Genomic DNA, 18247 nt, shown 5'->3' with positions numbered 1-18247 from the left:
TAAGTGCTGAAAGACATGAATATATTCCTCCTTTTGCCACCTTTATAAGAGGTAAATATACCAGGGCAATGATCAGTGCATTTCACTAGCTGAGAGCCACATTCTACTTCAGAAAAATTAAGAAACAAAAGAATGCACTCCTTCTCTCAATATCCCCTGACTGCTTCTTAAAAGCTGCACCTTAGGTATCTCCTTTGGGGTAACTTAATATAATAGTAGCTGCAGCCACAATGGCTGTTAATATTGAACACTTACTATGTGTCAGTGAGAAATGAGTCAGAGTTAGTCCCTGACTTATTTTATCCTCACACAAATATTGTATGGTAAGTGTTGTTATTATCCCCAAATGACAATTCAGGAAACTGAAAATAGTAGTAGCTAAGTAATTTTCCAATAGCACATTTACTAATTTAGTGATAAGACCACCCCAGACTCCAAATCCTATACATCCTATACCATCGTATAAAACAAAACAAAACAAAGCCAAAAAACTGTGGGATACATTTACTGAATGATTTTTCAGTACATCAGAAAGTACATTTGATACTTTATATGTTTTATCTCTTTTAGTTTTTTTTTTTCAGGAAAAATTAATTAATGTTCCATGAAGCATTCCCAATCATTAATGCTATTCAATATATAATTTCTGATGTTTCGATTAAGTATTCATCAAAATCTAAACTCCTTACTGACATGAATGCTACTAATTTAAAGTAAATAGAACACTAAGTAAAACTAAAACAAAGCAGAGGACTCCCATTTTGGGGAAGATTGAGTAGATGTGCTTTCATCACCAAGTATAACTCAAAACCCTGGAAATCATATATAAAGCAAGCATAAGAAGAATGAAAGTTGCTTAGGCAACTAGAACCCTAGGAACAACAGGGTGATGAGTTCCCTAGGTTTTCTGTATATACCAGATAGGCTGCTGCAATGCCAAAGGGCACAGGCAAAAAGCCCTAACAAAAGCACGATCTGTATAGACAAAGGGCCAAGGAAGAACAGCCTATCAAGACAGAAAACTTTTAGACAGTAACAGTCTATTCTGAACCTTCACACAAAGAATGTGGCAGGCACCTACACCTATGCCAGCAACGGTTAAGTGGGAGCTTCAATTTTCACCCTTTTGGGACTGTAATCTGGTACTCTAAACCTCCCTCCCACCTGGTGTCAGGGAAGGCTGAGTAGGCAATTAGGACTTTTATCCCTATGGGACAGTAAGAAACCCACCACCCCCTAGGTGCAATGTTGATGAGGACCACATGGGAAGTTTGGACTTTCAGCTCTACCTGCCAATAATGATGCTACAGTCCTATTCTCCATTAGGGTGATGTCAGAGGATGCCTGGTGGAAAGTCAGGAATTTTACCAACACTTAGTGGTGGTAATAAGGCCCGTGCCCCAACTCATAATGTCAGTAAAAGATACCTGGGAGTAGTAATGGTACACTATTACCCTTTCCAGCAAGGGAACTGTCATATCAGTGGAGGTTATTTGAGATCTAGTATTCCTACCCTTATCAAGCAATAAGGACCCCACCCCCTGCTCTGGATATTAATGGAGACTGAGCCGAGAATGGAGACTTCTACCTCCACCTGGCAATAACAAAACAGTAAACATCCTTCCCTAGCATAGCAATGTGAAAGGATGTCATCCAAAACATAAAATTTAAATAAGATCCAGGCTTACATAATACCCAAAAAGTCCAAGTATTAATGTAAAACCATGCATCATACAAAGAACCAGGAAGATCCCAAACTGAATGGAAAAAAGACAATCAATAGATGCCAACCCCAAGATGACAGAGATGTTATAATTATCTGACAAAAGTTTTAAAGCAGCCATCATAAAAATGTTTCAATGAGCAATCAAGTACGCATTTAAAACAAATGAAAAACAGAAAGTCAGGAGATAGAATGTTTCTGTAGGAGATATAAAGAAAATTAAATGGAAATTTTAGAACTGAAAAAATACAACAATGGAAAAAAGTAAAACTCGATCGATGACCTCATCAACAAAATGGAGGAAACAAGACAGAACAAAGAATCAGAAAACTTGAAGACACAGCAATACAAATGAACAAACCTGGACAACAGAGAGAAAATAAGCAAATTAAAAAAAAGAAAAAATGGAGAAAACCTCTAGAACCTGTTGACTAGAACACAAGATCTAATAATACTGTCATGGGAGTTCCTAAAGGGGAGAAGAAAGAAAGCATCACTAGAAAAGTACTGACAGAGTAATGACTGAAACCTTAAATTTGGCAAAAACCACAAACTTAAATATTCTAGAAGCTGAACAAACTCAACAAAGGAAAATCCAAAGAGCTTCACACAAACATACATCATAATTGTACTTCTAAAAAATAAATACAAAGAAAAAACCATGAATGGAGCTATAATAAATACATTACCTGTAGAGAAAACATCAATTCATATGACAGCAGACTTCTCATATGAAACCATAGAGGGTCAGAAGGAAGTGCTAAGAGAACAGTGATTAATCCAGATTTCTATATACCTTCAGAAATGAAGGGGAAATCAAGATATTCTCAGAGGAAGAAAAACTGAGAGGATTTGTCACTTCAGACCTACCCTAAGAGTGGCTAATGAAAGTTTTTTAAGCAGAAATTAAAAGGAATATTCAAGACAATTGTGTTATAAATATGGAAGAGGAAAGGGACATGAAGGAAAATCAAATGTCTTCAGTTTGATCTAAATAGTAAATTGATGACATGAGTAGATTATAAGAAGTTAGGTACATACAATGTACTACCTAGAGTAACCACTAAAAACTATGGAATATATCTACTGAAAACACTAGAAATAAAGTACAATTTCAAAAAATATTCAAGTAACTCAAAAGAAGACATGAAAAAGAAAACTGAACAGATAAAATGGTGGCAGGTTTAAGTTCCAATAGATCAATAATTACATTAAATGTAAATGGTTTGAATTCACCAATTAAAAGACAGATTGGCAGACTGGATTTACAAGCATGACTCAGCTGTATCCTGTTTATAAGAAATTCACTTCAAAAATAGTAACATAAGTAGTTGAAAGTAAGAAAATGTAAGATTAATCAAAAGAATGCCGGAGTGCAATATTAATGTCAGATAAGTATGCATCAGAGCAATGAATATCACCAGTCAGAGAAGAACATTATATAATGTTAAAAGGATACCAAAAAACATCAATTCTAAATATGTATGCACCAAACAACAGAGATGTGAAATATGTAAAGTAAACACTAGTAAAACTGAAAGGAAAAATAGGAAAATCTGTAATTATACTTGGAGACTTCAATGTCCCCCTCTCAACAATTGATAAAATAGCAAGTCACAATATCAGCAAGGACATAGAAGAACTCAACATCATCAACCAGTCAGACTTAATTGACATTTATAGAATACTCTGAAATACAACAGCAGAATATACATGCTTTTCAAGTGGTCACAAACATATACCAGGACAGACCATATCCTAGGTCATAAAACAAATCTCAACATATTTAAAAGAAATGAAATCATCCAGAATATGTTCATTGATTATGATGTAATCAATCAAGTAAAATAAAGAAATATAAGAGAAAAAAATCTCCAAACACTTGGAAATGAAACAATACACTTCTAGTAGTATTGGTGGCAGGATAAACGTAAATCAATGGAATGGAATAGAGGATTCAGAAATAGACCTATTCAAATATACAAACTTATTTTTGACAAAGGTGCAAAAGTAATTTAATGAATAAAAATAGCCTTTTCAACAAATGATGCTTGAGTAATTTGATATCCATGCAGAGATGGGAAAAGAAACTCAATCCAAGTCTTACACATTATACAAAAATTAACTAAATGGATCACAGGCTTTAATGTAAAATGATAATTCTGTTTTAGAAAATCTTCTATATCTTGGGCTTATCAAAGGATTCTTAGACTTGTTACCAAATGCATGACCCATAAAAGGAAAACATGATAAACTCGACTCCATCAAAATTAAAACTTTTACTTTGCAAACAAGTCTCTTAAGAGGAGGAAATATAATACTTCCACTAAGGGAAAACATCAGGAGAATTCTAAAATTCATTGTTGGAACATGCTATTTCAAAAATTTCTCAGTTAAAAAAAAGTAAAAAGATATTCCATCTAAGGCTCTCAGTTGTCTCAAAATCTAGAAGCTAGCATCTTTGCCTTGAAAGGAAAATTAGCTTCATGCAGTTTAACTTTTAAACTTAGAATCATAGAATGGTAAAACAAGAGAGTATTTTTTTAAAATTTTATTTTATTATGTTATGTTAATCACCAAACAGGAGAGTATTTTAAGTGCCTAATTCTTCCTTACCAATAAAGAAACAGGCCCAGAGAAGGCAAGCAACTTCTCTTTATTGACTTAACCAGCACTAGAATCAAGTTCTTCAATTTATAATCTGAGATTCATTTCACTCTAGTACACTGATATGATTAGTATATATACAGTATTTATTGGTATGTATTTAGTACTTCATTTTAACCCTGCAGGAGACTTTCAAAATGAAGGTACCCCTTTTCAATCTACTAATCACAGAAGATTACTACAACTAACTCCCGAGATTTTTTTTTAAAAGTCATCTGATGTACAGAATGGGAAAAAATATTTGCAAACCACATATCTGGTCAGTGACTAGTATCCAGAATACGAAAAGAACTCTCAAAATTCAACAGTAAAAGGATACAAACTCCAGCTCAAAAATGGGCAAAAGATATGAAGAAACATTTCACTGGAAAGGATAGAGAGATGACAAATAAACACATGAAAAGATGTTCAATATCATTAACCATTAAGGAAATTCAATTTAAAACCACAGTGGGATATACCTACATACCTATCAGAAAAGCTAAAATAGTAGTGAGAACAATAAAGGATGGTGAGAATGAGAAAGAACTGAATTACTAGTAAACTGCTGGTGGACACGTTAAATGGTACAGCCATTATGGAAAACAGTTTGCAGTTTCTTAAAAAACTAAACATGGAACTGCCATAGGACTCAACAATTGCACTCTGGAGCATTTATCCAAGGGAAATTAAAACTTACGTTCACACAAATTCTGTACATGAATGCTTATCTCAGCTTTATTAATAAGAACCAAAAACTGGCAGCAATCCAGATGTCCTTCAGTAAATGGTTAAACAAACAGTGGTACATCTATACTTTGAAATTCTACTCAGTAGTAAAAAGAAACAGTATTGATTCATGTAGAATCTGGATGAATTCCAGAGAATGATGCTGAATGAAAAAAGCCAATCCCAAAAGATTGTACAGTGTACCATTCCACTAACATTCTTGAGATGAAAAAAAAATCGTAGAAATGAAGAACAGATTAGTGGACACCAGGGATTAAGAAGGGGTGGGAATAAAAGGGAAGTGTTATCATTATAAAGGGCTACATGAGAATTCTGTCTTAATCACCTCCCTTATATCCCACTAGTAAGGAATAGATTCCCACCCTTCACTTATGGAGATGGCCAAGTGCCTGACACCCAGCACTGGGCAAATGACATTGACTGTAGCTTATTAGTCACATATACCTGCAGCCCAGGGAAGGAGAACACTGCACCATGCAGGACCACAGTGGGGGCTGCACTAGGGAACAGAGTGAACAACCAGAAGTTTTTGGAGAGACACTTTGCAATATCAAGAGGACAGAGTGACTCTTGGTTGTAATGGAAGTATGTGACTGGCTAATTGGAGTAAGTCCACAGTCAGCCAGGAAACTGGAGCTCACAACTCAGGGATAAGCAGGAACTGGGTTGGTCCCCATGATAAAGAGGATTGTTTGGCTAGGGGACCTTATCTGCAGGAGCAGAATGAAAAGCGGAACTTATGATTAGACCACTCAAGTGTCTTTTATTTTCCCAGATAAGAAAGCAATGCAATATTGGGCCTTAATTTTAGGAACTATGCCATAAATCCTTATGACAAAGGAAATGTTCTATATCTCGACTGAATTAATACTAATAACCTTCTTGTGATACTGCACTATGGTTTTGTCAGATGTTACCAGGGGAGGAAACACTGTAGTCAGCAGAAAAGTAGCTTAGAAGACAACAAAGTATTTGCCATAAGCTAGACTCATTCAAGAAAGTTTGTTCTGAAAAGATTGCTTGGAGCTGAATAGACAGCCTCCATTAACAATGCACAACTGTAAATCTCAAATAACTATTTCAGAATTTAACAATTATTTTTTTTATGTATTTGTATACCATCTATTATCCATTGCTTTTCCTACACATTTTAGGAGGCACAAAAAAAAGGTAGAAGACGTGGTCCTTCCTGCTGAAGAAGGTCCATTTTTGCAGTTTCTAAACATGAATGGATCAGAGAAAACACAAGGTAATACAATCCAACATGATTCTGGCCAGTACAATACAAAAGTGCTCACTGAATTCCAGAGAGCTTAGGGTTGAGTGCACTTATACAGTAGAGAATAGAAAATGCACAAAGTCCTAATAGTAGAATCTGAAGATGCAGAAAGAAAGGGAAAAGAAGCAACACTGAGGTATAAATAGATACAACTAAAGGTATATATATATATATCCACAGTCAGCCTGGAAACTGGAGCTCACAACTCAGGGATAAGCAGGAACTGTGTATATATACATATAGTATATATGTGTGTGTGTGTGTGTGTGTGTTCAGTGACGACAAGTACCCTAGCCAAAACAGAAATTTCTTTGCACAGTGTAGCTCAATGCTAAAACATCACATTCTATTATTAAACTACCTAGGTTCAAATATTGATTTTACCCCTCACCAGCCATTTAACTTTGGGCAAGTTATGTAACTTCTCCAAGCCTCATTTCTTCATCCATAGAAGGGCATGAAAATGGCACTTCCTTCTAGTATGGTTGTGCTGTCTCAATGTGAAAATGGGTACAAAGGGTTTATCACAGTGTCCAGCATATAATATGCATTCGATAATTGTGAATGATAATTTAAAAGTTGCATAAGTATGGCTGGGCCAGATAATAAGGGGTTTAACATTTCAGGATCAGGAATCTCAACTTGATAGGTCCAGGAGGCAAACAAGAACCATGGAAAGTCTTTCAAAAGGGTTTACAACCCATTAAAATATATTGACTGACTTATTTATTGATATGGTAGAATTCTTCAATTTGCTGCTCTTCACATCACTCTCTGACAGAGGAATTATTATCCTTAATTCACAGATCAGGAAACGGAGGCTTAAAGTGAGTGAATTATCAAGTTCAAGCAGCAAGAAAGGTCAGGGCCAGGCCTCCTAACTTCTGGTCCAAAGCTCTTTTCTGTCAGTCAGTGGTTTCCATGAAGGATATAACCACAGAGTGTTGTTGGCAGATGGCCACTCTGGAAAAAGGGGTAAGTTCCACATGAGCAGAAAGAATGAGGGATGCACATTTGAAGAAATGAGTATGTAAAAGCTTATTATTACGTATAAGGAAAATAATCATTCAGGAAAATTAATCTTATAAAATAAAAGCTGGATGGGGAGAGGATGGGCTGGGTGACCGGGGTATCACAATAACCTAAGACTATAAGGAAATCCTCTCCCTTGGTGTTGGTAGTTGGAAGAGACAGAAAGAACAACTGGACCATCTGAAGGAAGAGTCTATAGAGAAATCAATGGATATTTTGAGGCAGATATTTTAAATCTTAGAATACTGACCTCTATCCTATGATATTTTAATACTGATTAGTTAACCTGTCTCCTTCCAAAATGCCTCCAAATTAAAAAAAAAACAAAACAAAAACCACCAACATAATTATGAGAGGCCAAGATCATAATGTCTTCTTAAAATTATAATGATTATTCTGAAATGCTCCTATTATTTCATCTTTGGACAAAGGGCCTTGACACATACAATTTTTGAGAGGTTCTTTGTCTAATTTTCTTCCTCCCTAACCATAAATTTGCTAGGAGAATGGTAATTATATGGTAAACGTTTGGCTTTGCCATTATTGCTAACAGTGTTACAATTTTCTACAATAAACCTGAAATCTTCCATGAAATATAAACACACTCAGCTGTCAAAGCCCTTTTTAAATCACAAAAAATTAGAAAAAATGTACTCTTGAATTTGTCTCAAGAACAAAAAATGGCATTGTGATAATTTTTTTCCTCATTTCAGTCTTTAATGAATATTGTCTGTAATTCCCAACTCTGAATATTACTGAGAGATCACATTTTTCTTGTGTTTAATTTATAGGTGAATTCTTTTGTTTGACAATTAGAAACATAATTAACTGTAATTTCAAAGCCTAACTTCGATTTCTAAGAAAAGGAGTTATACTAATAGCACATGGACAGTGAAGGGAAAGTAAAAACAAGGATAAAATCTAGAGCAGACCAGAAGACAATTTAAGTTCAAGAAGCTAATTTAATTGCCTGATAGTCATAGAACTATTTTCTCATTTTGACAAAACTTACTTTACTTTTAAACTTCACTGACATAAATTCAAAAAGTGTGGTTGGTACCTCAGAAATAAGAGGCTTAGTCGCACTGATATTAGGATTTCTGTATATATAATGGGACACAAATTAATTGGTGAATGTTCATATTCTTTCTACCCCCCTTCAGCCCTCCACAGAAGGTCTGGTGATTGGCACAACTGTCTTCTCCCTCCTTTTCCCGTCCTAAAGAGCAGATATGCCATTCTGCTGTAGAGAAACTAGGTTAATCCATAGAATAAAAGAATGGATTGAGAGAGAGCATGGGAGAGACCTAGAAAGGACAGGACATTATAGCAAAGGGAGAAATTGTGAAAAATATGTGGAAAGAGAAACTTTGCAGCACACGTGATGGAAGTGGGTAAAAAAGAAAGGGGAATGTAAGAGTCTCCATGGAGAATGTTCCGAGATTCCCCTTTTGTAGGGTTGCTCCCCGCAAAATAGAATGTTGTGAGATAATAGAAAATATTTATGTCGGTCTCTGCCCACAGTTCCTGACATAGAATTCCTGAATCCCTTGTAAATTCCTAAATGATAAGAGCAACTAGGAGCATCTTTTGTTCTAATGAGGTGACTCTGGGTGGGTTTCTTTTGGCTCCTGGATAGAGGCTGGGCACCAGAAAGACCAACTCCTGATCAGAAGCTTCGAAATGTCGGCCCCATTCCCCATCCTCCAGAGAGATCACAGATGCCTATGTGAGGAAGTGTCCATAAAATCCCCAAAGTACGATGAGGTTTGGAGAGCTTCCAGGTGGATGAACACAGCCACAAACTGGAAGGGTGACACACCCTATCTCCACAGGGACTGAGGCTCCTGCACTAGGGACACTCCCAGATCTCACCCTGTATATATTGTCATCTGGCTGTTTGTCTGCATACTTTATCATATCCTTTAATAAACTGGTAAACCCAAGTGTTTCCCTGAGTTCTGGGAGCCACTCTAGCATATTAATTGAATCCAAGGAGGCGGTCATGGGAACCTCAGATCAGTCAGAAGTACAGGTAACAGTCAGACTTGAAATTGGTATCTGAAGTTTGGTAGGAGCAGTCTTGTAGGACTGATTCATTAATGTGGGATCTGAGGTTCTCTCCAGAGGGAGACACAAAGGGGGAAAAACTGGGTTTTCCCTAATACTGATGTCCAGTTAAATTTGAATATCAGATAAACAACAGATAATATTTTCGTGTGAGTACATCTCAAATGCTGGGTCATCTGGTTGGTTCATTCGTTCTCTATTTCTTTTTTAAATCTGGTAGCCCTGCTATACATTATCTATTAAAGGATGGATTCCTTAAAAATTACTTTATCTGTTGGACTAAATGTCTTTGATATGGCCTTATTCTGGGATAGGACTAGGTGGACCCAGGCTTTAATGAGTCACATTTCCAATGACAGTGATCAGGGTGATGTCTTGGGAACTTCCCAGAAGTGAGGTAGAACTTGAATCTTGAATACCCTGAAAGTGCTGCAATAGACCCTTAGTAGTGAAAGATCTGTGTGTTTAAGCTTGAAAAAATAATAATTTAACAAAGCCTCAGAAGTTCACAAAATGTAATAATATAATCTGTTCCAGTAAAAATTATTCTTTGTTTCCTAGGGACTTACCCCATAATTAAGGCAATCATGGAAAGAACCAGATGTATATAGTAAAGTTGGCTTTATAATTATTCACTCTCATATTTGGCTGGAATTAAAAACAAAGTTCATTCTCACAGTAGAAGAGAAGAATTGTGCTATTACAATTTTCCTTTTAAATTTGGGAAAGAAATTATATACACAAAGCTGTTATTTGGCTGTCTTTTTGAGTCTGCAGAAGAGAGATAGAACTCTTCATGCAATATGGGGCATGATGCATTCAAATAGACACTATAATTAGTCACAATAACTTTACCACACAGTGCTGAAAAATATAGAATATCCATACTATAAGCTCTCAGTCTCAGCTGCTTGTATTTTATTGTTCTGGTAGAGTAAATAGATAGATGATTAATAATAAAATTTGTCATGTTTTCTCTTTTTAAGTTTTGCTAATGAATTTCTCCCCTATCCCGCCCCCTTAAAGCTTCTGCTATTCCAATGTTTTACTTAGAAACCTTCAATAGTCCTTCACTGAACTCTGGATAAGGTTCCACATGCTTTTAATGTTTGACAATGCTTTTCATCACATGGCCCCAGTTATCTTCTCCAGCCTCCGAGTCCGTGATCTTGACATGATGGGCAAATTCTCTGGATTGGTCCCCTGCTCCCTCTCAAGAAAGGAAATTTGCACACGGTGGTCCTTCTGGGTGGAAAACGCTCTTCTCCACATTGTCACCTCTACTTGACTAACTCCTACTCATTTTCCTTGTCTTAGCTTAGACGCCACTTTTTCTGAGAAGTCCTAAATCAAGATTGATTGAGTGACACTGTCATTGGGTCCCATACATCCTGAGCTTATATTAACATAGCAATTATTACACTCAATTATAAACATTTACTTATTTATATGTCATACTAGAGAGAAAGTTCCTTTAGAATTGAGGCTTATTTACAACTTAACCCCAGTACCAAATATAGTTCACAGAATGGTCCTCAATAATTGTTGCTGAACAAATAAACAAATAAATGTTTGCGCTGCTAGGAGTTTAATTTGCTACAGCAGATTTTCCAATGGCAAACTGGTTGCATCAGCAACTCAAACAACAAGAAATCACTGAAAATTGCTGCAATTAGCAAAAACAGGTGGAATCTGGGCATCTGCTTTTAATACAATCCATTTCCTTTGAAAAATACAGAAAAACAGTTCACTTTAGATGCAGGCTACTGTGCTTGAATCCAGTGTTACACATCACATCTTTGAAATTGTGTTGGTTTCTAGCATTAGTGAATATAAGTGATATTACCCTCTCCTAAATCCTCCCCTTTTGAAAGCCATGTGACAGCTCAGACCTCTATGAAATCCATCAACCAGTGAATGATTCAGTCCATTTTTAATTTCAAGTCATACTCTATAACAAAGGCCATAGCTACATAGTCAATATTTGACTACTTGAAGCTTAAATTGTTTTCCAGGTTGACAAGTGCTCAGTTGGTCAATTGCCTAAAAGATAATCCCATTGATTGTCTTTATAACTGAAATAACTGAAGCTATATTCCAGAATCTTTTTAAGTCTTTTGAAGGCCGAATCAAATAAATCAATTAAAGTCTGCTCATTTGCTCGGCAATCACCCTGGCAACATCTGTCTAAATCTTACCATACAAATTCAGACAATGGTGGTGAGCTAAGATGATAAATTCGATGATTTATGTGTGTTTCTAAATAGGAGAAAACAGTAGAACAGTAGAACAGGAAATGAGAAGGTTTGAATGTTTGAATCTGACTGATATGAACAAAAGAGGAAAACTGCAAATAAAGAGTATGATTTCCCCTCCCCCCATTATTAATACCTTAGCATACTAGGATAAGCTTGAGTATTATACATACTCATTATAAGTACTCCAAGAGTCATGAGTTACCCTATATTGCTCTAGTTTAGGGATAGGTGCTACAAACATAACCACTGATCATATACAACTTAGACAATATTGAGCAATTTCAGCACTCTTTATAATTTACTATTATTTAGGGGGCAAGATACATTAGCTTAGTGATTATCTTATATTATTGTTTCTTGAGTGATCTGGAATATAATGCCAGAGTGAGTTTAAATACCAGCCAGCTACCTTTAAAGTGCCTAGGGAGTTGAAGTAGCTCTATTTCTGAGTATTTGTACCAAAGGGGATCAACCTACTAGATTTGATATAAGCTTTCCAATTTATCCATTTTGTTCTGAGTGCTACCTATTTGAAAGCTCTGCAGTGTTATTTTAAAGTTGGTTATGAGAAATTTATTAGACACTGATGGAATATGTTGGGCCAGATATAATGGGGAAAAAATACCAAGGCTTCACCTTGGCTCTTTTCTTGTGTTTTATAAAAGAAATATTGAATAGTTAATGTTGCCTTGGTATTTAGTATCTTGATCTGGGGAACCCTGGACATAATCAATCCTTACATCTTCATTTGATTTATATTGTCTGCTTACAGATGTATGGCTCTGTTTGGAACATACCAAATACTAATAAAAATCTCAATTAATTCATAAATATGGCCTATGAGCCTTCACATTTTCAGCCTTTTGCTTCCATGAAACAAAAAGCTATCAACCTGCACTGAGTCACAGTGTCATTTTTTTAAACATTTAAACTGTCTCAGAGTCTGACAAATGTATAACACAAAGCATTTAAAAGGGAAATGTTTTACTTAAATAAGTTACAATGCTACAAAACACTGTCAAAACACTACAAAACACTTCAAATCACTGACTCTTAAAAGAAAATCCTAGAATATATAACTTTCCAAAACAACAACTAATCTTTATTTGGGGTTTGTTAGTAATTGACTAGGACATGGTATTCTTTTTTTTTTTTTTTAAAGATTTTATTTATTTATTTGACAGAAAGAGAGAGAGCGAGAGCAGGAACACAAGCAGGGGGAGTGAGAGAGGGAGAAGCAGGCCTCCCGCCGAGCAGGGAGCCCGATGTGGGGCTCGATCCCAGGACCCTGGGATCATGACCTGAGCCGAAGGCAGACGCCCAACGACTGAGCCACCCAGGCGCCCCTAGGACATGGTATTCTTTTGGAGTGATAAAATCCAAAAGAAAATGACCAAAAACTGGCTGGAGATGATCCATTTAACACCCATTTTTATTGCTAGTACAACACTGGCCTGAGGAATTTGGAATGGGAATTTCTCTTCAGTGAGAAAGAATGTCAGCTGGAGGACATCACTGTATCCTGAAGAACTCCAGTTTGGAAATCTTACTTCTTAACTCCTTACCTCTATGACCTTAATTTGAAATAAATGCAAATAAACTTTTCCAAATGGTTCAAGGGACCTCCTTACTTGCCTTTGAGCATCACTTGTGTTCATAAACTGCAATAATTACAATTTATAGACTTTAGGCTGACAGACCTGCAGTCTCTACTTTCTTTCAAAATGTAGAAATAACCTAAATGTATACCTAATCACTTTATTTAAAAATCTAATCCTCCCAACACAACCCATCTCTCACTAGATTTAATTTTCTCCATAGCATGAAGGACCATCTGACCTACTAAAAATTTCACTTATTTAGCTGACTCCTCAAACTAGAATGTAAGCTCTAACAGGGAAGGGATTTTGTTTGTCTTGTTCACTGCTTTATCCCCAGGAATGCACACAGTAGACAGAATTAATCAACAGTTGCTGAATATAAATGAATATATAAACATACCATAGTAAACTACTAATTAGTAAAGGTTTTCAAGTGGAAAACAAATCTGGACTTAGAGGAGAGACAGAATTCAAAAATACTGTTGCAATGTAGAGAAGAAGAGCATTGCAGTTAGAAATTGGGGGCTATGGCAATAGAGAGAACACCCTAACTGTAAGATCTGTAAGCATCTCAAAGGACAAGTAGAAAGGCTTGTCTTTTATGGGAGTGGGGATAAACAAAATTAGAAGGAACTGGGTGTGAGAGAGTAGGATAAGTAGGTAATGACCTTGGATAGCTCATCAGGAATGTTTTTTCCTGAGGTTAGCCATTTCTTGATAGGGACCATTAAGGAGGTGCCACTCTGCTTTCCAAAGATTGCTCTAGGGTGGGTCAATGTCTTGGAGCCTATGGGAGGGAGGAAGTTTGACTAAAGTTTGGTTAAGAGGAGTTAGTGCAGCAAACAGGTCAGCTGATCATTAATGAAACAAAGAATAGGAATTTGGAAGGTCTGTCCATGTCTGGCCTTGTAAATTAGAGGATAGGGGCATCTACAAATCTTACCTAAGTCATATGGGGATGTATAGCTCTTTGTCATAAGCCATTCCCCTTAACACAAAAAAAGTGGATAGGTTTCTTGCCAACTGATATTTTCTAGGAGCAATGGGCTCAGGTACAGTTCAATGTTATTAAGGGGTTTATTTCTAAGCATCAGCAAAGGAAAAAAGGTTTTAAGTATAAAAGGTAATTAAAGAAATGACATGTATAGAAATTGTATTGTGCATCCTGTACATCAAGTCCATCCTGTTGTATTTGTTCATATTCCAGGTCTGTCATTCTAGCAGAGGTTGCTACCTTCACACATTTATCATACATACTAAATAGAGAACAAAGGTGGAAATATTGTGTGCAATTCTGCCTGCCATTCCTTTACATGAGCATATGCCTCCAATGAGTGGGAAAAAGGAAATGGGACTGGTTGCTCCATTTCATGGTACTAATTGTGATTCTACCATTTAGAGATTCATATTTTTATATATGATAAATCTGATGAACAAACCAACTACTTTTATGTGGTCTCTCTATCTTCATAAATGGCAGGTTCACTTGTTCAATTCCTATACCCCAAATCTGCAGCCATGTTTACCCCCGTCTTTCTTTCACACTGCACATTCAAGCCACCCACAAATCTCATCAAAATACAGGCATAACCTGACCACCTCCCACCACCTCCACTACCATCAGCTGGATTTTTATAATCCTGTCTGATGTAGGAAAAGATGTTACTAGGGTTCGAAGCCGACAGCCAAGAAAGAATTCTTGAGATGTCTTTGGTGCAAAAAAAGTGATTTTATTAAAGCACGGGGACAGGACCTGTGGGCGGAAAGAGCTGCAATGGGGTCATGAGGAGTGGCCCATTATATACTTTCAAGTTGGGAGGGGGTTAGGGATCATGTAAGCCTCCCAGGTAGTTTTGTAACAAGGTTTTCAGATCCTTAGGGGGCTAGCTGTTGTTATGAAAGGTCATTTATTACTGTTTAGTAGAAATTCAGTCATGAGACCCTTCAGATGTATATCGGTGGGTCATATGGTTGGGGGATGATTGCCAACACATATCTTAGGGGGTTTAGAGATAAAGGAAATTTCTAAAGGACTTTGTATAGGTTAAAGTAGGCTTACAGGATGAGGGTGGGCAGAGGGGGCATTTTAGGCTAGGATTGTGTTTTACCCTTGGCAAAATGTCAACATCGAGGCAGCTGAGTCCCTAGAGGAATGTCACTGTGCCTGTTTCAAGGACTTGTCAGTGGGCTGTAGGCAGTAAGGACATTTGTGAACTGAGGGAGACTCCTGTCTTGTAGGATTGTGATCTCTATAAGTTAACTATTTGTTTTTCCTTTAGGGAAGCCAGGAGTGCCTGGGGAATGTCACATAGATCCCATGGGGGGGGGGTTGTGGGGTGTCAGCTTCTGCTTTGTCCTCAGCTTGCCTTCTATATCACGTGTGCTCCTACAGGGTTCCTACCCTCCTGCTCCCTCTGCCTAGAATGTTCTTCCCCCCATCATGGATCTCCTTCATATCTTTGGTTCTTGACTCAGATGTCACCCTATCAGAGAGGTCTTTCATGTTCATCCCATATCAAATAGCAACCTCCCTCTCTTAGCACCTCCTTACTCTGCTATACTTTTCTCCATAGCACTAACTGTGGTGTCTCCCAATTAGATAGGGGGGACCAAATGTAGGATGTCCCAAACAGATGGGGGCTGGTGCCAAGGGTGGTGAAAGAATTCACCCATGGTTGAACAAAAGAGATAAAAGTTTATTGAATACACTGCAAGGGAGCAGCAGACAGGACAGCAAGGGAGAGACTATCTGGGACAAGGCAGAGGTGCGGGGCCACAGTTACAGGGCAGAGTGAGGAAGTATGGGAATGTATGGAATTTTCCCTTTTTGGTAATCTTAGGAACTGTGCCTAGTTGTAATTGGTTAGTTAGGACCTGTGGCTATTTCAAGGTGGATTGCTTAATGAACCTGTTTGCATTCAGCTAGGTGGTGGCTGTGGACCCTTTTGCCTTGATTAAGTTTCCATTGCTCAAGCCTGTTGCCTTAAAGTGGCCTCTACACTAACCACCATCATTCATTCATTCATTCATTCATTCATTCATTCATTCATTCACTCATTCACTGTCTCTATCACTCTACCATAGGATTTTTTTGTTCACTGCCATATCCACAGCACCTAGAATAGCATTTATCACTGTTTAGGCATTCGATAAATATTTTGGATGAATAAATGATTTATAGTTTCATGAAATTTAAAGTTTTTTGTACAACTATCTTGCTCTGAGACACTGGAAGGAAAAAAAAAGGAAAACAAATTGTCAGCAATACTAAAGAATTTTCCATAGAATTTTCCAAATTATCTCCCCTTAGAAAAAGAAAAAAGTTATGCTGACTACATTTAAGTGAAATATTGGATTTGTTTTTTTGGTATAAACTCTACCGTAAGTCTAAGTTAAGTACTATAAATATAAGCTGATATTTTAGGTGCATATCATTTTGGATCTTACTCATTTCTATATACTCAGCATCTGCCACATGAATACAGGATGGCATAACTTGACCAGAAACTGTTTAGATTTTTCTGAATTTGTATTTTCAATCAGTTGGGCCAATAGTTATTAGACATCTACTCCTCAGAGTGGGATTAGGAGGATAAGCCAATGCAAGATATATCCCACCTTCTAATAGAAGCTCCTTGTGAATGGTGGACTGATTGGGCAACAATTACAAAAGATGCCCAACATTTGTATGTGCAACCTACCCAATAGTAGGAGTACATTATTAAGAAACTCAAGTTGTTGAAATACAACACTCTAGAAGCATAGAGTTGAATAACACATAATGACATTAATGTGTATTTTTTTTGCAAATGGTATATTTGTCTTCTCACCGAGATCCAGAGTAATATAGAATCTTAGACACTTACTTAATAGAAAGCAAAAAGAAGACCACCAATGCCTGGTCTGGGAAGTACCAGTTTAAAAATCGCTTAAACTCAAGCATAAACATAGAGGCTTCCCTGCTTTTTTCTGTTCTGTTCTTTCAGCCTAGAACTACCAACACCCGTCACTGTCCCCTTTCTTCAAATAGACTCTTTCTTTTTTTTTAAATTTTAATAAATATTTCAATATTTTAAACTCATTTCCACCTCCAAAACACTTGTAATGTTTGATGTATAAAGCAAGATTTCCAGGGGCACCTGGGTGGCTCAGTCAGTTAAGCATCTGCCTTCCGCTCAGGTCATGATTCTGGGGTCCTGGGACTGAGCCCCACATCCAGCTCCCTGCTCAGCAGGGAGCCTGCTCTCCCTCTCCCTCTTGCTCTGCTTGTGCTCCCTCTCTCTCTTTCTCAAATGAATAAAATCTTTAACTAAGTAAATAAATAAACCAAGATTGCCAGTGTTTCTTCTAAATCAGATGATTTAACACTGTGAGGCTAGCACTCTCAGATGGAGAGGATGCGCTGGATCCATGTAGATAATCAGAATGTTTAACAACCAGTAGGGCACAAGCACCAACCAAGCAGAATGGAGTCCAGCTGCAGTGCCCTAGTCTTCACCTTCATAAATACTGGATAGCTGGATCATCCTGGGGGATGTATGAGAAGATCCAGGCAACATGGGAAAAATAGAGGAATGGAGCGTTCTGGAGCTCATTTACTGATGACTGCATTTTTTTTTTAAAGAATTCTTTCTAAATAAAAAGAGCAGGTGCTCAAGCCTCCCAGCAGTGACTCTGGTCATCTTTCCACCCCTTCATTCAAGTCAGAGGAAAGAAGCCCTGCCTACCTGTGACTGAGGCATTTGAATACAATAAATGTCACAGGGTGAACTACAGACTGGAAGCCAAATTGGCGGGGGGGGGGGGGGGGGGGGGGGGGGGATGAAAAAAAAAAAAAAAAAAGGGGATTAGGGGGGGCGAAAAAAAAAAAGAGCCCAGAAGAAACAAA

The sequence above is a fragment of the Neomonachus schauinslandi genome, chromosome 1 (genome assembly GCF_002201575.2).
Source record: "Neomonachus schauinslandi chromosome 1, ASM220157v2, whole genome shotgun sequence".
Taxonomy (NCBI): domain Eukaryota; kingdom Metazoa; phylum Chordata; class Mammalia; order Carnivora; family Phocidae; genus Neomonachus; species Neomonachus schauinslandi.
This window is presented reverse-complemented; position numbering follows the sequence as displayed.